General features: G+C 49.5%; 2 long non-coding RNA genes across 4 annotated transcripts; both read left to right on the top strand.

The window, feature by feature from the left end:
* The first annotated feature begins 445 nt into the window (after positions 1-445).
* LOC120400323 lies at positions 446-7,466 on the top strand. The gene is made up of 3 exons (XR_005595724.1): positions 446-517; positions 6,554-6,634; positions 7,423-7,466. It is a non-coding gene; the product is annotated as an uncharacterized LOC120400323 (long non-coding RNA).
* A 355-nt stretch (positions 7,467-7,821) lies between these two features.
* On the top strand, positions 7,822-15,407 carry LOC120401470. 3 transcript variants are annotated; one of them, XR_005596461.1, is made up of 4 exons: positions 7,822-7,882; positions 9,697-9,878; positions 11,025-11,269; positions 13,969-15,407. It is a non-coding gene; the product is annotated as an uncharacterized LOC120401470 (long non-coding RNA). The 3 variants fall into 3 exon arrangements; XR_005596462.1 differs by lacking the exon at positions 13,969-15,407 and having other exon boundaries at positions 9,697-9,854; positions 11,025-11,305; XR_005596460.1 differs by lacking the exon at positions 13,969-15,407 and having other exon boundaries at positions 11,025-11,305.
* The last annotated feature ends 5,523 nt before the right edge of the window (positions 15,408-20,930 follow it).

Here is a 20,930-nt window from a genome sequence, read left to right as displayed (position 1 = left end):
AAAAGGGAAAGTTAATAGCAATGACTATACATTAGCAGTTTGGAAATGCAGACTATTAATAAGGAAAGCTAAAGATATCAATGCAAAAATTATGGCCAGTAGAGTTAAGAACAACCAAGAATTATTTAAATATGTCAGGAACAACAAAAAAGTCATAGAAAGGGTGTAGGTTTGTTACTAAATAAGGACGGTAAAATTGTCAGGAAAGACATGCGTTCAATAATATTTCTGTTCTGTAGTTGGGAAGAAACTAGATGACATAGAAAGTTTTTCATTATCACTGTAAGCTATGGCTATTTCAATAATTAACTAGAAAAGATGTTAAACAAGTGCTAACACTGACCATTTTCATATTTTTAAGACTGGATAACTTGCACCTAGAATTTTTTAATAGAATTGGCTGGAGAGCTCTCTGAGCCATTGATGTGTATATGTAACAAATCCTGGAATATGGGGAAGTCGCAGAAGACTGGAAAACAGCTAATGTATCAATATTTAAAAGAGCAAACAGGATGAAGTGAGTAATGACAGATCATATAGCATGACAACAACCATGAATAAAATCATGGAAAAGCTGAAATAGGATGAAAACCATAAAAAATTAAAAAGATGGCATCATAATTAACACTCATCATCTTGTCAGACAGACTTGATATTGCTTTGTGGTGAGATTTCAATGTTGGCTGACAGAAGTAATAGTGTGGACATAATGGACACTGACTGCTGTAAGCATTTTCCCTAGTACCACACAGCAGCCTCATTAGAAGATTAGCACCATACAAAATCCCTCCTGTCCTTAAAATCAAAGAACCTATAATGTTCTGGGGCTGGGAAGAAGCTTTCCTGTGGGTTGGTTCTCCCATAATCCTGTCTGTTGCAGGATTGCCACCACCTGCCCACAGGCCATTTGCTGCTAGCCACTGCCTGACTCAGGGCTTGTCTACACTACAGGACTATTTCGAATCTACTTAAGTCGAATTTGTGGATTCGACCTTAATAAGTCGAATTTGTGTATCCATACTAAATACACAAATTCGAACTTCTGAGTCCACATTCACGGGGCCAGCTTCGACTTTGGAAGCGGTGCACTGTGGAAGCTATCCCACAGTTCCCGCACTCCCGCTGCCCATTGAATTAGATTTCCCCCAATGCATGCTGGGGAAAATGTGTCGCCATTGAACCGTCAATCCCGCCTCCTCTCTTCCTTGAAAGCGGAAATCTGTTCGCGCTTCTCTGGTCGGTTACAGCGCGGACGCCACAGCACTGCGAGCATGGAGCCCGCTGCGATCATCGCTGCACTTATGGCCGTTGTCAACTCCTCGCCGTTATCGCCCACCTCTTCCACAGTCAGATGCTGAGAAACCGGGCGAGGCTCCGCAGCACGGTGAGGAGAGTGGCGCAGACCTCTCAGAAAGCAGGATACGCCGGGCAGTGGAGATCATGGTGGCAATGGGTCAAGTTCATGGTGTGGAACGGCGATTCTGGGCCCGGGAAACAAGCACAGACTGGTGGGACCGCATAGTGCTGCAGGTCTGGGATGACACAGAGTGGCTGCGAAACTTCAGGATGCGTGACACTTTCCTTGAACTGTGTGACTTGCTGTCCCCTGCCCTGAAGCACCAGGACACAAGGATGCGAGCAGCCCTGACTGTGCAGAAGCGAGTGGCCATAGCCCTCTGGAAACTTGCCACGCCAGACAGCTACCGGTCAGTAGCGAACCACTTTGGCGTGGGCAAATCTACCGTGGGGATTGCTGTCATTCAAGTAGCCCACGCAATCGTTGAGCAACTGCTCTCAAAGGTAGTGACTGTCGGAAATGTCCAGGTCATCATAGATGGCTTCGCCGCGATGGGATTCCCAAACTGCGGTGGGGCTATAGATGGGACTCACATCCCTATCCTGGCACCAGCCCACCAGGCCAGCGAGTACATTAACCGAAAGGGCTACTTTTCAATGGTGCTGCAAGCTGTGGTGGACCATAGGGGACGTTTTACCAACATCAACGTCGGGTGGGCGGGCAAGGTTCATGACGCGTGTTCAGGAACTCTGGTCTGTTTAGACGCCTCCAGGCAGGCACTTTCTTCCCGGACCACAAAATAACGGTTGGGGATGTGCAGATGCCTACAGTGATCCTCGGGACCCGGCCTACCCGCTAATGCCCTGGCTCATGAAGCCCTATACAGGCGCCTTGGACACTGAAAAGGAACTCTTCAACTACCGGCTGAGCAAGTGCAGAATGGTGGTGGAGTGTGCTTTCGACGTCTCAAGGGAGATGGCGGACCTTACTGACTGACATCAGCGAAAAGAATATCCCCGTAGTTATTGCTGCTTGCTGTGTGCTCCACAATCTCTGTGAGAGCAAGACCTTTTGGCCGCTTGGGAGGTTGAGGCAAATCGCCTGGCTGCTGTTTATGATCAGCCAGACACCCGTGCTGAGAGAATATCCCAGCGAAGCGATATGCATCAGGAGGCTTTGAAAGCGAGTTTCTCGCAGAGCAGGGTAACCTGTGACTGTCCACTTGATTTTAAGAGAGCCTGATCATAAACCAAGTTTTCCCCACTTCCCAAGGACGTTTTAAAACTAAGGACATGTTTTAGTAATTAATAATAAATCTTTCGTTGACTTTGCATTTCTGTTTCTTCGTTGAAACATGGAAGCATTCTGTGCTGGTTAAGGTGTGCACTGATGGGTGGGTTTGCAGGAAGGTGCCGTCCTTGGATAGTTACCATGACGGCTGTGGGTTTGGGCGTTGGAAGGGTGAGGTGTGGGGAAGGGTGAGTATCTGCCCCTGGATGAGGTCTCTTTGGGGCGCACCGGGGAGGATCGTGACTACGGTCCAAATGCATGTGAAGGGAAGCCTGCCTTTACATTCGGGGATGTCAGGCACCAGGACCCTACACATCAAGGAAAGACCCGGGGCAGCATACACCACACAGACTGTCCCTGGTGCCTAGTGACTGCAGTCTGTGTGTGCCCTGCAGTTGACCCTGCCCCCAAGTCTGTACCCTGGTAATGTGGGCTATGCACTGTAATTAAAAATCCCCCCCCCCACAAAGTCTTCTGACACGAGAAACGTGACGGAAACAGAGAGTAACAGCAAACCGCTTTTAATAATGTTATACACAGTGGGGGGTTGAAACTTGGATTTGGGACTGGGTGATCCTGTAAGGGAAGAACTTCTACAAATTTACAGCGCGAGAGGTGTCTTGTACATTAGCGCTCTGCTGCGGTGCAGTGACAGTTCTCACGGCCCCTACCGCCCCTCCTTCTTGTCACTTTGGGTGAGGGGGGGACAGGACTTCTTGGCGTTGGAGGGCGGTTGCAGATGCACTGCAGGGGGGCTCTCTCCTCCTGCCTGTGGTCTTGCAGAACATCTACAAGGCGCCGGAGCGTGTCCGTTTGCTCCCTCATTAGACCAAGCAGCGTTTGAGTCGCCTGCTGGTCTTCCTGCCGCCACCTATCCTCCCGTTCCAGGTGTGTGCGATGCTGCTGACACAGGCTCTCCCTCGACTGTCTCTGCTCTGCCGCCTCTGCTCTGGAGCTGGCCATCAGTTCCTGGAACATGTCGTCCCTTGTCTTTTTCTTTCGGCGTCTAATCTGAGCCAGCCTCTGCGAGGGGGATGGCGGGGCAGTCCGTGAAGGAGCCGAAGCTGTGGGATGCGAACCAGTAGGTGATTTCCTTGAACAAATACATGTTTGCCAACAGTAAACACAGTCTAGTCATTTTCAGTTAAGAAGACCAAACAGGGAACCAAGTCTCAGGAGATCTCGAACTAGTCCGAGATTTGAATACGCTCTCATTGGCGCGCGATTGCACTGGATAGCGCGAGAGACAGCTGCATCCTATTGCACAAAGTCCTGGTAAGCCTTACAGTACAGACTGCTTATCAGATAGTGCTTAGCTGTGCTCTCCTGCTGGAGGCAATGTGCAAAGCAGAAAAGATGAGCGTTATGCGGCATCTCCCGCCAGTGACCGCGAAAGACCCCTGTATGCTTTTCCTCTGAGGCCTGCAACACGTGGCTGTTAAGCGAGGGTCATTCTTATGCAAAGTAAAACTCTGTTAAGCGAGGGTCATTCTTATGCAAAGTAAAACTCTGTTGTCATTCTTATGCAAAGTAAAAGTCTACCATGCACAATAGTAACAGTACACTAATTCCACTAATTAGATGCAGCACTTCCACAACGACATCACCCTGAGGCGTGTCAGGCGCACACAGAGAGAGCGGATGTTAATAGAAGCCCTGCACAGACCAGGACCCTACGCTGCCATGCTCGTAGAGGCGATGGTCCCCCTCTACCTGAGGATGGCATGGCGCGGAAGAGTGTGGTTCCACGGAGCACCCAATAAAGCACCTCTCCCAAGAAACCTCTTGCGGAGGCTTTTCCAGCTGCTCTCTGAGAGCTTTTTGAAATATCCCCAGAGGACTATTGCTCCATTGCTGTTTGTGTAGACCTGCTGTTTGTTTAGTTTCATATTTAAAAATGTTTATATAGTATTTCTATTTTTATATAAATCCCTGTTTCTTAAAAATAAATGTTTCCCTGTATGTTGCACTTTCCGCCTGATCCTTCCCCTGATTCCGAGTCCTGGTTAACGGGCGGTTGGTAGGGGATCTCTGTGAGGGTGATGAAGAGATCCTGGCTGTCAGGGAAAGCGGGAGTGGGTTCGATGTCGCCTGCGCCGTCCTCTAAAGACCCTTCCTCATCTTCCCCATCGGAACTGTCACTATTCCGTCCTCGGAGTCCACCGTCACTGGTGGGGCACTGGTGGCAGACCCACCTAGAATGGCATGCAGTGCCTCGTAGAAGCGGCATGTCTGGGGCTCTCTGACTTTTGATACCCTTGTCTTAGGTCCTTCACTTTCACGCGGCACTGCATCGCATCCCGGCTGTATCCTTTGTCTTTCATGGCTTTAGAGACCTTCTCGAAGGTCTTTTGTTGGAGCGCAGCTCGAGAGCACAGACTCCTCGCCCCACACAGCGATCAGATCCTGGACTTCCCGGTCACTCCATGCTGGGGACCTCTTTCTATTCTGGGATTGCCCGGACTCCTCTGCTGGAGAGCTCTGCATCGTTGCAGGTGCTCGCCCGATGTGCAACCAGAACGTCAGATTCAAACCGCCCAGACAGGAAAATGAATTCAAAGGTCATTTCCTGTGTGGCTGGCCAGAGAATCCAAGCTCGGAATGCTGTCCAGAGCGTCAACAGAGTGGTGAACTGTGGGATAGCTCCCGGAGCTGCTAAGTTCGATTAGCATCCACACCAAGCCTAATTCGAGCTAGCAAGTGCGAATTTAGCGTTACTCCACCTGCCGGGTGGAGAAGAGCCCTCTAGTTCGAATTAAATGGCTTCCTGGTGTGGACGGTTGGCTGATAAATTCGAATTAAAGTCCTAGTGTAGACCAGGCCTCAGGCCACTGTTCTGCCCAGAACAGGACCAACACACACCTTGGCTCCCAGCCCCCTTGTGTGGCCAGAGGGAGACCATGAGACCAGATCATGTGACTCTATGCACCCACTTGTCCACCATCTTTACTGAGGGAAATGTGAATGGTGATGTATGTTGAAAAACACTTCCAACCTCATCAAAGATGGCTACCCCACCTCATTTTGTAGTGGCAGCAGAGTTTTTATAAGGGATCAAGAGGAGTCTGACCCCAAACGGCACTCTAGCTGCTGCTCCGCAGTGTGTCTATGATGCAGGAGGCTGGCCTGGAGCACCATCATTTTCCTGAGTGGGGATGAGAGCCTTGATTTGTTTTAGGGCATGCTGAAAAGCCCAACTTTCCTTCTGAGCTTTTGATCAGAAGGTTGATTTACAGTAGGTTGGAGATATCCAAATACAGATGTGAATGGGTAAAGGGATATGGATGGGGTCTTTTATCTGGGGTTTTTCCTCAGTTTTTTTTACATTAGAAATTCAGTCTTGTTTGCTGTGGAAGACTTTATCTTAACAGAAAAATTAGTAAAAGGATAACATCATGAGTCCTTTCACTAGCTCAAGACAGTTCAATACAGCAGTTCTTAGCCTAATGTAACTTTTGGTTGCTGGTTTAACTCTCTATAAAATGGAGAGGGTGAGGTGAGGAAAGGGGTTATTCTATATAAGCTTGCAGATGGCCAAATTTCAGTTACCAAAGCTGATACTTTCAAATCCCAAAAGTAGGTCTGGTGCTGAGATATGCTAACTGTTTCATTATGGGGAAGAAAAAGAGTAGACATTTATCAACAATCAGTTAATTATACAGCAGAACCCTGTTTATCTGATCTAACTGGGACCAGGGCCAGATCAGATAATCAAAAAATCAGATAAGCTAGAGAATGGGAAAGTGTGAGGCTATAGTGCCATCTAGCAGCTGCCAGAAAGATCACCCACTTCTGGACCTGTGTGTGTTGGTTATTTCATTAATATAGACAGCTGGATAATGAAAAGTCAGATAAACAGGGTTCTACTCTAGCTCTATATAATTCTGCCACATTTACATTACAGCATTTGTGTTGTGAAAGCAGAGTCAAAAGTGACTGTGATTGTTTGTTTGGTTTTTTTTAAAGGCTGTTTTTTGTGAATTGCTGATGAAAACCACTCTGTCCAGAGAGTTTTTCATGGATCACTGCCATTTAAGACTTTAAGAGGTATTTAATTTGAAAAGACTGCTCTGAGAACTAAAACACTTTTTATGTAAATGTAAGCAGGGTCTGAATGAATTCTTCCCTGACAGCTAGCTGGAAGGGGGAGAGACTCTGGGTGTGTTTATGTAAATACAGTTTGCTCCTGCTCTGCTTAGATATCCAGCACGGAAAGTAGTGTTTTGCTATAAGTAATCAACTTTGGCTGGTGTTGGGATACAAATCACTTTAGTACTGAATGCAGGGGTAGTGAAATGCTGTTACCAATGCTGTAATTATTGCAGGAATACAGGGAAGCAGGACTGTACTTAACCTGTCCCAAATGAGGGGATCACCCTCAGCTGAAAGAACCTTGTTAAGCCAGGGGGTGGAATGCCAGAGCCCTGTGAAAGTAAGAGGGGTGGCAAATGAGTAGCTGGGGAGCAGCCAGCAGGGCTTCTGGCAGAGAGGCACAGTGATTCGGTAGCTGGAAGAGAGGGGCAGCAAGTGAATGTCCCGGTAGTGGAACAAGTAAGGTGTTCCTTAACCTTCCCCTCCACCCAGGATGGGAGTTGAATTCTGCAGATGTACCTCTGAACCCTGGGTCTGCACTGAGCAAGAACCACAACCATGAGTGGGGTGCAGAGAAGTATCGGGCACGTGAAAGGGACTTTTGGGTTGCTGAACTTAAGAACCTGAGGGGGAAAGGACACAGCCCAACTTACATGAGGGTGGTCTTTTGCTCATGGTTTATGTTTATGAACCCTGTTTGAGGTGTTTTCCCAAATTAATACTGAGTTACTTCCCTCCTGTAGTGAGGCGGCCTGGCTCCCGACAGCCCCAGAGAGAGAGGAACCAGAACAGCCACCTCAGTGGGCGGAGCCACCGCCGCCTGTTCCCGCCCCCCGGAAGTCAAGGGGCGGGACAGGAAGTATAAAAGCCCGGCCTCAACACTCAGTTGGAGCCCAGCGGCCGGAGAGGACAGACGCTCCTGTTCAGGCTCCTGCCGGACCGAGCCTGCCCAGAGCCAGGTACCCTGACGCGGACGGACCGAGCCTCCCTCGAGCAAGGTACCCGGACGTGGACCGACCAAGCCTCCCTCGAGCCAGGTACCCCGAGGTGGACTGGCTGAGCCTGCCCCGAGCCCGGTACCCCGAGGAGCTGCCCGAGCATTCCCGTGACCCGAGTCCGGAGGAGCAGCCCGACCTAGAGAGCCCTCAGCACGACGAGGAGCCCATGGTGTGGGACCCCGCTGCAGAGCCCAGCGAGGAGCAGGTACCCATGGAGGGGGAGATGGAGTGTAGCCCGGGGGTAGCCGACCCCTGTCCGGCTGAGGGCACTGACGTGCCCATGTCAGTGTGTTGCGGCCAGGATCCCCACTGACTGCAGCGGATCCACGCCGCTGTTAGGGCCCCGGGCTGGGACACAGTGGAGTGGGTGGGCCTGTGTCCCCCCTGCCACCCCACTCACGGGTGGCAGCCTCCCCCTCCTACCAGCGTTCAGGCAGAGAAGCCTGCACTTACCTGGGCTTCCTGAACTGCTGCCACAGCTCAGTTCCTGCTACAAGGACCTGAGCCTTGAGCTATTGTTTGTTGCCCCGCCCTGACTGAGGGCCTGGGCCTCCTGAGACTGATGCCGCTGCTTAGCTCCTGCTACAAGGACCTGAGCCTTGAACTATAGTTTATTGCCCCACCCTGGGGCTTACTGACTATTGTTGCTTAGCTCCTGCTACAAGGACCTGAGCCTTGGACTATTGTTTGTTGCCCCACCCTGACCTAGGGCGGGGGCTTACTGACTCTTGTGGCTCAGCTCCTGAGACAAGGACCTGAGCCCCTGGGACTATTGTTTGTTGCCCCACCCTGACCTAGGGCTGGGGATTACTGAACTATTATTATTGCTCAGTCCCTGATGCAAGGACCTGAGCCCTGAACTGTTATTGATACTCAGCTCCTGACGCAAGGACCTGAGCCCTGAACTGTTATTGATACTCAGCTCCTGACGCAAGGACCTGAGCCCTGAACTGTTATTGCTCAGCTCCTGATGCAAGGACCTGAGCCCTGAACTATTATTGTTGCTCATCTCCTGCTGTAAGGAGCTGAGCCTAGAACGGCTGTGTTTGGTGCCCCGCCCTGATTAAGGGCCGGGGCTTAGCTTGTTAACTTTGTGTTACTACTCAGCTTGCAGGGGATCTGAGCTCCCTGGATTCTTGGGTGCTGCCCCGCCCTGAGCTAGGGCTTGGGGCTTACTGCCTCTGTAACTGCTCAGCTCCGGCTGCCAGGACCGGAGCCTAGACCTAGTGTCTGCTGTCCCGCCCTGACTGAGGGCTGGGACTCATTGCAGGAACTGTGTGCCTTCTGTTCCGCCCCTGCTTGAGGGGCAGAACCCCAAAAACCTTCAGAACCCGGAGACTGATAGGGGCCGTGTAGTGAGGCGGCCTGGCTCCCGACGGCCCCTGAGAGGGCACGGCCCCAACCTCGGACTATTACACCTCCATTTATTAAATTTCTTTTCTACACTCAGATTCTGTGCTCGTGAGTGGGGAAGTATTGCCCCTCAGAGGCACCCAGGGGTGGTGTGTAATTTTCCCAGGTTACTGAGTGGGGGCTGAAGCCGGTTGTGTGTTGTATAGATGGGAAGGAACCCCTAGATATTGAACCCGGCAGCCCTGGTTGCTGTCGGCTGCACCTGGCAGAAGGGTTACATAAAGAACAGGTGCATTTGACTTTCTGAAAATTGAATTTTATTTCCTGGAACTCTAATAAAATTGATGGAATAGCTCAGAAAAAGAATTGAATAAAAAAGAAAAAATAAACTCTAACTTTAAAAGGTTATTTGGGATTTTTCCACCACAAGAAGAACAAAGGAAATTAGAAGTTTTGCATATTCATTAAACAGACTGCATATTCAGAAACTGATGGTGTCACCTAAGCCAACCTCCAACAGTATGGAGCCAGTGAAAAGATGACAGCGACCAATTTTGAATCTAAACAAGCCTGAATGTGTTTTCTCCTCCTAATTTAATGGAAATAGGAAGGAAAAGGAGAATAAAAAAAATTCTGAAATGAGCACCCTTTCTTTCTCTCTTACAGCTCCTTCTCCCCACTACTATGTTTAAACAGAAAACACTCATACTCATCAACTGATTCTGTCCATCTCTACAAACTACCACAGACAGCAACGAACAAAAAAGAAGACTCAAGAGGAAACCAACTTAAATAGAACCTCCCCAACACTTCAGCATTGATTGGTGAGAGAAAGTTAACAGACAGTGGTAAGAGAATTAGATTAAAAAAAACACACTTGTAATAATTTGAGATATGGAACTATTATTGTAGGTTAAAACATGAACTGTTTCTCTTGTTAATCACCACATAGTTAGATCATGTGTTTCTGCAGAGGAGATAGGGGCTAAACATTGGTAAACAAAGAAACAGTGGGATTTAATTGGATTCAAGAGTCTTAATGTTAGTGACTGGCCTATCACAAGACAGCCCTTTAAATGGCTTCTTTCTTCTAAGTAACTGATCAAAATGTTTTCTTCATTTTCATAGGCTCTAGTTAAGATTGTTTACATTGCCCAATTCTGAACTGGATACTAATAATAACGAGATGGGTTTCACCTGCCCTTAAATTATTTGCCCATAAACATCTTAAGTATTGAAAAAATAATAAGCTGGGCTCACAATAAATTTGGCAAACAATATACTTTGGTCTTAACTTGCCCAACAAAGAATACTTCCAGAGACAGTCTACTCAAAATTGTAATCTCTACTGAAGTTCTCCACAGAGAGACATACAACAGAGATTGTAACAGAAGTAACCAGTTAAGCAATGTATTCTGTCATTTGTATTGTTTTGTTTAATGTTTTCTTTTCCTTTCTTTAATAAGATAGCTATGGTTGTTAATTCTGCTTGATTTTAATCAGGGCATCCCCTAAGGTATGTAAGAGAACCCCTGTGACTAAAACAGTGGGAGCCACATTCCTGAGTTGGCAGTACAAGAAACAATTAGTAAGAGCTGGCCTACCATTTCTTGGTTCTCTAAAAATTTTTTGTAATTTAAAATAAAATTACTCGACATCCAGCAATTTAAATTTCAAACGTGGGAGACCAGAATTGCGCTCAGTATTCCATGAGGTCTCACTAGTGCCTTGTACAATGGTAATAACACTTCCCTATCTCTACTGAAAATCCCCTGCCTGATGCATCCAGGGATTGAATTAACCTTTTTCACAGCTGCATCTGCTGCATCACATTGGCAGCTCAGTCATCAACCAATACACCCAGGTCTTACTCTTCCTCTGTCGCTTCCGATAAGTCCCCATGACCTTTCACTTTGCACTAAGGCTGCCAATTAAGGATCCATTCACAGCATGAGTAACATGTTAATTTTTTTAATGCATTAATCACACTCCAGAGGCAGTGTGGGGATTGGAGCCCCGAGCCCCACACCCCCAGAGGGGCTGGAGCCCAGAGTCCTGTGTCCCAAGTCGGGTGGAAGGCTGGAGCCCTGAGGGCGGCTGAAGTCTGGAGCACCGGAGGTGGCAGAGGAGCTGAAGGATTGAGTCCTGCAGAGGGCTGAAGGCTGCAGCCCCATGCCCCAATGGGGGCTGAAGGTTGGAGCCCCATAGGGCTGAAAGTAGGGGATCACATTTTTTTCTAGTGAGTGGGTCGTGATTTTTTTTAAGTCCAAATGGAGTTGCCATCATAAAAAGTTTGAGAAACACTGCTCTAAAGTTTTACATTGTTTTATTTTTAGTGCAGTTATGTAAAAAAAAATTCAACATTTGTAAGTTGCAATCTCTATCGTGAAAGTGCAATACAGTACTTTCTTTTGGGTTTTTTACAGTGCAAATATTTGAAATAAAAATATAAAGCAAGCATTGTACATTTGGTATTCTGTGTTGTAATTGTAATCAATCCATTTGAAAATGTAGAAAACATCAAAAAATATTTAAATGGTTGTTCTGGGATCTCACCCCCACTTTGAGCTTGTGGGTTCAAAGATGGGGACCCGCATGTATTCTGCCACCATGTCATAGGGTCTCACCCCCACTTTGAGCTTGTGGGTTCAAAGATGGGGACCCGACTTGGTTTCCCTCTAAACTAAAATCCTAGTTTAGATCTAGTAAGCTGCCACCACTCAATCAGGGAATGTGGATTGAGACACAGTCCTTCCCCAAAATCCTAGGGGATTCCAAGAGCCCCAAATCCATGGAGTTCTTACACCCAGGAGAAATAAACCATTCCCCCTGCTTCCTCCCTTTTTCCTAGGAGAGATACCGGGATCTAACTACAGAGGGATACCTCCCCCTTCTCTTTCCCTGAGAATCCACCCAAGGAAAGACCAAACAAATCCTTAATAGAAAAGAATTTATTAAAGACTAAAAAGAAAAATACAGAATCTCTATGAGCCCAAGCTGGACACTCATAGGGTCTAAGCTTATCAATCTCTGGAGAGAATTCCCCCTCCCCCCTTTCTCAGTCAAAGCAAAATCAGCAAACAGGAATAAAGCATTTCCTTTAGCAAACACACAATTGCAAATGTAGAAAACAAATCATAAGACTAATTCACCTTTCTAATTAATACTCACTATTAATTAGTAGAAACTACTCCAGGAGAACTTGGAGACATGACTGTCCTCTCTTAGATTCAAAAAGAGAACTAACTAAGAACACAGACAAAGGCTTCCCTCCACAGAGATTTGAAATTATTTCGTCTCTGATTGGTCCTTTGGTCAGGTGGTCACCAGGTACTGCATGTTAACCCTTTACAGGTAAAACACACTTTAACCCTTAACTATCTGTTTATGACAATGGTATATTATTAAACAGTGATTAAAATGGCGATTAATAATTAATCATTTTTTAAATCGCTTGACAGCCCTAATATAATTTTAACAATTTAGGTTTGCTGCTGGCAAAATGAAACTTGATTTTTCTATAAGTTGCCTTTTTTAATTTGTGTAAAATCTCACTGAATTATTTGTGTGAAGAAGTGATTATACCTATAGAGAGTTCTCAGCAGTAGAGCCTGTGTAAATTGCTCCAATTTTGATTTATATTCTCAATAGTGTGTCTCTTGGTGCAGCTACAGGAAAGGCTGGGGCAGCATGTCCACTGTAAAACACAGAATGGGACTAGATTTCTCTTTTGGAGTGTGCCTAGGAACAGACACCATTCAGATTAGAAGAGATATAGCATATCCCATTGCTATATATCCCATATAGCATTGTCCAAAACCCAGCAAATAAAACCTATAATTTTCTATTTCCTACTTTTCCAATATGTTTAGTTCATGGCAACCGTGAACTAACTATTTAAAAGTTAAAATTTCAATAAAGACACTGATTTGGATGAGGGATGTTCTCTATTAAATAAAAAAGATTGGGAAGTTAATCCTCCTTTTTAAAAAAACAAAACAAAAAAAAACATAAAAATAAGCACCCTTTCCACAAGTTATGCCAAGATGATTTTTCTCAATAGAATTTTATGTGGTCTTTGTTTATAGGGTAATTTTTAATAGTTATTCACAAGTCTCCATCAGGGTTGTCCCTGGTGTCAACATAAGTAGCTAACAGAGTTTTGTTGTCAAAACAGCTACCTGCTGTAGATTCAGCAAAGAAATAAGAGGTTTTATGGAAGATCCCAATGAAGCTGTCAAGTTTATTTTTGTGGTGAATTTAAAATAAAAATAGTATTTAGTTTCCAGGGTATTTTCCCATTAGTTTATGAGCATTAAAGTTTCTCCTGAACTATTTGAGCCTTGATTTCAATTTTACATTTTTATACCATATCATTAAGATAAAGCTTTCATAATGGGAATTAAAAACTACAGTTTTGCACATTGAACTAAAATCTATTCCAAACCACGTACAAGCAGAAAAAGCTTCCTGTATTGGACATGGCAAAATCCTGTTCCCAAAGCACTCTACACTGGACAATAGATTTTAATCTTTTAGGCCAATGCAGTGACCATCTGGCACAATCATTTCCAAGAAGTTAATGGATAGAAGCTTTGTATAATCAGCACAAAAATTAAAGTGATTACATTAGTAAAGGTTGCTTGTTTCACTGTGTTGGGGGCAAATTGACAGTTTGGCTGCAAGTCTGTGATGTAGTGTTCTAAAAACAAAAATAATTCAAATGAATTTGAGACTAAACTACTTCAAAGTTACAATTAATGAACTCAATGCATTTTAAAGTATGATTGATTTCTCACATGCCAACTTCAACCTAGTTCTCACCACATAATGAAAGCCAGTAATATATGACATCTGTTTTTCCCTTAACAAAACCTTAATGACAATAACCCCAGCACCTCAAGAGGGCATTAATTATAATAAATCTCTTTCTTGCAGCCATATTCTTCAGATTGGAGCTACATTAGCCTGGAAAACCAGACTGAAACTGAACATGGAGGGAAATTGAAATAAGAGAATAATTGTTGGTATCCAGAAAACGAAGGCCCATCTAGCAGGCTTCTACATATAACCATGGAAAAAGCAATGTACCATTTCCAAAATTCACAATCAAAATGTGCAATTTTAGAGGAGAACAAAAACATAGCCACAAAGGGGCATTAAGTATTTTATTGATTATTTGAAGGTGGGAAGCCAGATTCCACTATGCTTATGTGTATGTTGTAAAATTGATGGTAGATTGTAAGGATACCAAAGAAAATGTAAATATGCCAAAATGTGCTGTTTCTCTTCTAAGTGATACTTAACTCTGAAGGACCTGAAGCCATTCATTACACCATCAAATGAAGTCAGAGTTAGAAATTAATTACAGCATGACATATTGATGGAAACAAAGCTAAAATTATCCTGTCAGCAACAATAGGGCAGCTGAATATGGTCAGTGGAGGTTACCCCATGATAGAGCTGATGGTAACTATTCTAAAAACATTTATCCTGCTAGACTGAGGGAACAAGATGGAAGATGGGGGGGGAAAAGAGGGGATAGGAATTTTTAGGGAAAAATGGCAGGAAAGAACTAAAGATATAATTTGTTTGGCGCTCCCCTTCTATGAAATTCTAGACATATTCCCTGTATTCTCTTTAACCAAAGAAATCTTGTTAATTTGTTTGGTGTTTGCAATCAGTCTATTATACACCATGACATTCCCTACTCAGAACACTGAAAATGTATTTACATGCTGCACTGAAATTTTCCAGAATCACCATGCCGGTCCATTGCATCAACCAGTGATATGCACGTAACACCAGCTTTAAAATATATAATAAAAAAAAACCTGCAACTACTTTACTTAACTAAACTGAAGGATAAATGCAGTAGGTATCCCCAAGTGACTAGGCTAATGAACATATACTAACTAATGAACTTGTTTTCTAAAGTCATGTATGAAATGTTATGTATATCAGCTATCCTAGCAAGTTGAGTCATGGATGACCTAATTTATTTGCAGAGCACTTTTAGTGTCAAATTTAATGATTTCAACTGATTTAATACAATAGATAATGCAAGCTGTCCACCTTATATGCTGGTTGCTTTCTTAAGGTCAGCTCATTAGCATAGATAATTAGCCTGGCTCAGCCAATTAGTTTCTAAATATTACCATAATTGCTATTTCTCTCTGTCTCCCCTCTTCCATCATCCTATTTTTAGATAGCAAAGCTCCTCCCCCAATGCCATTTTGGGTAGAGCTCCTTCCTCTGACATCATATTTAGCCGTAGCTCCTCCCCTTGAGGTCTTGGGAGAAATGTTGAGTCATTCCCTATTAATTGACAGAATTTTCCATACCCTAACCCAATGTCTTTCATAAAGGATTATTGAGTCCACCATTTTGGATTTCTAACTCTAACCTATAACTAATTACTATTTATCTAAAGCCTTAATCTTAAAACTAACTGCTGTTTTATGCAAGTCAAAGTGTCCTGATACTGTCACTACCTTAATTATATCAGTTGGGAGAAGTGAAATTTTTACAATATTTAACCCCCCTTTTCAGTTTCTCTTCAAGGCATTGCAAAGTATTTCAGAGCATCTAAAAGCAAAATCCTTCATTACAATCCCTTCCTTGCTGGGTTGTAAACTTGTTTACAAATCAAGCATTTCATAATTTGGTGAGTCCAAGGAGTGTGGAGTCTTGTCCTGTGCTGGCTCAAGGTTTTTCCCTTCAGGACATTGAGCCCACATTTCTTCATACTGGCACAATTCCTCACTACTCTTGATTCTCACCTTGGTCACACCTGCCTGTGTGCCATAGTAATTTCTTTTAAGACTGAGGGACTGCATATGCTTTAGCTGCCTGAATTTTTGTTTGATCCAGCACACCAAAATAATAAGCATAATTGCTATCATAATTTGAGATGCCAAGATTATTATAGGATATAAAATTACTTTCAAGAATCCTGTACCTGTGGGAGACCTTCTCAAAAATACTTCCCACTGGTTGTGTTTAGTATCACTTTTGCTTTTCGTAATTGTTTTTGCAATCAGAACGATTTATTAATTGCTTAACTAAACTTATATTTAATCCTAAAACTATCAGGTCAGTTCTCCTATATATCTGGTATTGGTCTTTAATTTCCTCATTCTCAATTTCAAGTAGTGTGAACTTTGAAATCGCAACCAAATACTGAGGTAATGTTACACAAGCATTTGTTCTCAGAGGGGTTCTGAGTTACATTGTATATATGATTTACTTGAAACAATGTACACCAGCTTCTGATACATACACGTTTTCTTCCAATGTTATGCAACTGATCCATTGAACAGAAAAGGATCTAGCTGATAATGACATTTTCCTCTTTCTTTATTTAAACATACATCATAAGGTTGGTGTGACGGGGCAGGGCAGCCCCGCACTGGTACAGCAGGGGTTAACCCTTCTCTACTAGCAGAGGAAGCCACGCCCAGGAAGTTCTGCTGGGCATGCTCCAACTGGCAGACCAGTATAAAAGCCTGCAGGTCTGCTCAGTCTGGGCTGACCACCGAGAGCCAGGGACCCTGGACCGGCAGAGGTCGTACCAGAGACCCGGAGAGGGACGCCGCGGGGAACCGCTCCCACAACGCCAACGTCCGACGGGTAGGCGGGTAGGAAGTGACCCAGGGGACTTTAGAAACTGACAGCCTTAAAGCTGCAGTACCGCTCGCGTGTTGCGGCGGATCCAGTCCCCTACCCCACCCCGTGATACCCCCCCCCGAGGGGGTTTATGGACCTCGGGCGGCCGCTGGCTACCCGCCCCCGCCCGGCGGGCGCCAGGCCGGCCGCCCCCGCCCCACCACCCCCAAAGAGGGCTGGGCCGGACGGCGCCGCTTGCCTCGGCCGCTGCCTCCGCGCGCGCGCTGCCCGGCGCCGCGCCGCCCGAAGCCGCTGCCCCGCGGCCCCGCGCGGCGCCCGGCCCGCGCCGCTAGGTGGCGCTGCCGCGAAGGCGCGCTGCCCCGGCCGCTGGCGCGCCCGCTCGGCCGCCCGGCGCCGCGAGGCGGCGCCGCGCCGCGGCCGCGCCGGCGGCGCCCCCGCCCGAGCGCGCTGCGGCGCTCGGGCCCCGCCGCGCTGCCGCCGCCCGACCGGCGGCGCGACGCCGCCGCGGCGCCGCTGCACCGCCCCCGCCCCGCTGCCGGCGCTCGCCGCGCGCCGCGCCGCGCCGCCGCGCTTGCGGGGCGGCGCGCGGCGCGCTACGCGCCCGGCCGCGAGCCGCGGCGCTGCTTCGGCGCTCCGCCGCCCCGCCGCGCGGCCGCCCGGCGCTTGCGCGCGGCCCGCGCCGCGCGCCGCCCGGCGCCGCGGCCGCGCGCTTGCGGGCTCGGCGGCGCGGCCGCCGCCCGCCGCTGCCCCGCCGCGCGGGCGCGCTATGCGGCGCGCTGCCGCTGCCCTAGCGCGCTTGCGCCCGCCGGCCGGCGGCGCTATGAGGCCCGGCAGGCGCAGGCGCGCGCCCGCGCCGAGCGGCTGCCAGCGGACGCCCAGCCAGGCCCCCCGCCCGCCAGCCCGGGCAGCTACCGTGTGGCCCCGGCATGGCCGCCTGCAGGGGGTGAGCGGCGCGCCGATAGGGCCCACAGTAACAACAGCAGCAGCAGCAAGCGCAGCTGCTCCAGCAGCTGGCGGCCCAACAGCAGGCACAAGCCGCCAGCAACAGGAACAGCAGCAGCAGTTGGTCCGGAACTGGCGGCCCAGCAACAGGCGAACCAGGGAGGGCTGGTTTCACCAGATGGCGGCGCGCTAACGGACCGGGGGCCGCTCCTCTCGGGGGGCCATCGAGGCACCCCGGTCAGGGTCTCGGACCCCGCCCGCCTAACTAAGATGGGGATGGGGATGATCCGATCCTCCCCCTTGACTTTTGAGACCGCGACCGCCATGCAGTGCCCCCTCGCTCATTGGGCCGACGATGGCACTGGCCTGACTGGCCCAGCCCCAGCCGCGCGCCAACGAAGGACTTAGGCCCCCTCTGGAGACTGGAAGGTTTAGCGCCATCTTAGGCGCCATCCATCTTAGTGGCTGGCCCCCCCCCCGACCTACGCGCGACGCGACTCCGGCGAGCCGCAGGCCGGCAGCCGGGCGGCGCGCGGCCCGGCCGGTGGCGCCGGCGGGAACTGGCGGCGGGCGGCTCAGGCGGGAAGCGGGCAGCGCCTCTCAGGTCCAGCTCCTTAGCCCCCTGCAGAAAGAGCCCCCCCCCGCCGGAAGGAACACCGCCCCGCCGAGATGGGGACGTGAAGGCCAACCCAGGGGGTGCCAGCAGCAGGCGGCCAGGGAGGACAGGCCCAGGCCCAGGGGGGGGGGGGGGACTCGTCGGTCGCCCCCCCCCCCCCCGTACCACCCCAGACCGGGGGCGGGGGGGCAACACCCCGGGACCTCCCCCCACGGAGGAGGCCCCGCCCCGCTGCAGCCCCCCCGCCCCCCACCCCCGAGACGGGAACGGAGGGAGGCGCTGGTGCGGTCAGGTAGGATGGGTAGGGAGGGGAGGCCAGCATTACCCGTACTTTATGGGCGGCATTGTTTGGGTGGGGGGGGGGGGCGGGCGGGGCCGGAATTGTTCTGCTGCGGTGTGAGATGTGGATGGTCTGCCTGGGCCTTGGAGCCTCGCGGGTGGCCAGAGTGGGGAGGGCTGACAGCTACAGTGCATCCATGGGGATGGCCCAACACCGGGCGCGGTGTGGGTGTGGGGGGCTCCAAATGCACGCACCCCGTGGTCCTAGGGCGTGACTGGCCGGGTTTCACAAGCCTCTTGAGGGAGGCTAGGGGCCGCCGCCAGGCAGGAGAACTGGGGAACGGCTGGGCGGCCGGGATTTCGGCTGGCTAGATGTGGACACCGACTTGATACCACTCTCAGCCGGGCTTGGGAACAGGCGACTAGTCCACCAGGGAGGACGACCCGCCCCCGCAGCCCACAGGGCCCCCCTTTGAGATCCAAAGAAGAACTACGCCAGCTATTGGTCCCGCGGCCGGTTCCCCGGGGGACTTGTCCCGTCTGCACCCGCCGTGGCCGTGGGACACCTAGGCAGAGAGAAGACGCGGTGGCCCAGAGGTTCTTTTGGCCGGGCATCCATGCAGAGGTACGAGACCTATTGCGCCCTGCCCAGAATGCCAGAGTGCCCGTGGTGGGGACGCCTTGACCGGATAGGCCTAGATCTCGTGGGACCCCTGGAAAAGAGCGGCCGGGTCATAAGTACATCATGGTGGTGGTCGATTATGCCACACGCTATCCCGGCGTGCCACTAAGGTCCACCACGGCAGGTATCCCGAGGAGATATTAACGGATCAAGTTGATGGCAGAGCTGTGTAGGCTGCTGAACATCCGGCACTAAAGACCTCCGCCTACCATCCCCAGACGGATGGCTGCACTTTGAAGGCCATGCTGAGGAAGTTTGTAGAAGACGACCCCGACACTGGGATAGACTACTCCCCGCACTCCTCTTCGCGCGGAGGTACCCCAGTCCACGGGTTCTCCCCTTTGAACTCCTCTACGGGAGGAAGCCTAGGGGTATCCTTGATCTCCTAAGGAAACCTGGGAAGAGCAGGAGACCCGTGTTCGGGATCGGTGCAGTATATCCTCCAGCTGCAGAGCTCAGCAGACTCAGGAGGCTCAGTATAACAAGGGGGCCAAGGTACGAACTTCAGCCAGGATCGGGTCCTCTTGCTACTTCCTTCCTCAGAGTCCAAGCTGCTGGCCAAGTGGCAGGGCCCCTTTGAAGTGGTCAGGCGGATGGGGCGGTCGGCCGATTATGAGGTTGTCCGGGCGGAGGAGGGATACCCAGATCTACCACGTGAACCTCCTTAAGGCCTGGAGGGACCGAGAGGGCCTGCTGATAGCCCCATACCCGCCAGAACCAGAATTGGGGCCGCTGGTGGAGAGCCGAGGCAGCCGGGACGGCAGACATAGGCCGCGAGCTACCCAGCCCAGCGGGACCAGGTAGAACGACTGGTGGCGGCGTTCGTGGTTTTGTCAACACGACCCGGCGAACCACGTTAGCAAACCACCACATCGCTACCATTCCAGGACACAAAGTGCGGGACACACCGCCCGCTCCCAGGAAGATGTGGGAGACAGTGAAGGAGGAACTCGGGCTGATGTTAGCCTTAGGGGTGGTGGAAGAGTCGCGGAGTGAATGGAGGAGTCCCTTAGTATTGGTCCCCAAGCCAGACGGAACAGTCAGGTTTTGCATCGACTTCCGAAGGTAAATGCAATTTCACGGTTTGATGCCTATCCCATGGTGGACGAGCTGCTAGAGCGGCTAGGAAAAGCCGAGTTCATCTCCACCCTGGACTTGAAGGGATATTGGCAGATCCCGGCCTCACGAGAAAGACAGCATTTCCAACGCCGGACTCTACCAGTTTACGATGATTCGGATTGCACGGGCCGCGCGACCTTCCAGCGACTCATGAACCAGGTGCTGAACGCCCACAACGAATACGCGCGCAGCGCATCGATGACATTGTCATCTACAGTAACACTTGGGAGGAACATCTACAACACCTGACTGAAGTTCTGCAGGTATTAATGTCACCTGGGCCAGAAGGAGGTGACTTACCTGGGCTGGTCGGGGTCAGATCCGCCCTCGTAGATAAGGTGGAAGCGTTGAGGCGCCCACAACCAAGCGGCAAGTCCGACAGTTCTTGGGGCTGGGTACTATCGGCGGTTTGTGCCTAACAACGGAATTGACACGCAGTTCACAACCCCGGAGGGCTGCGAAAAGCCTTCGCGCGCCTGAAAGAACAATTAACCCTACTAGTCCAACCGATTTTTCAAAACCCTTTATCCTACAGACAGACGCCTTGGAGGTGGGACTGGGGGCGTACTGTCACAGGAGGTAGGGGACGAAGAACACCCGGTCTTGTACCTCAGCCGCAAGCTGTTCCCCCCG

Source organism: Mauremys reevesii, linkage group 3 (assembly GCF_016161935.1).
Source record: "Mauremys reevesii isolate NIE-2019 linkage group 3, ASM1616193v1, whole genome shotgun sequence".
NCBI classification, from domain to species: domain Eukaryota; kingdom Metazoa; phylum Chordata; order Testudines; family Geoemydidae; genus Mauremys; species Mauremys reevesii.
Note: the sequence above shows the minus strand (reverse complement) of the source record. Positions and strands in the feature narration are given on the sequence as shown.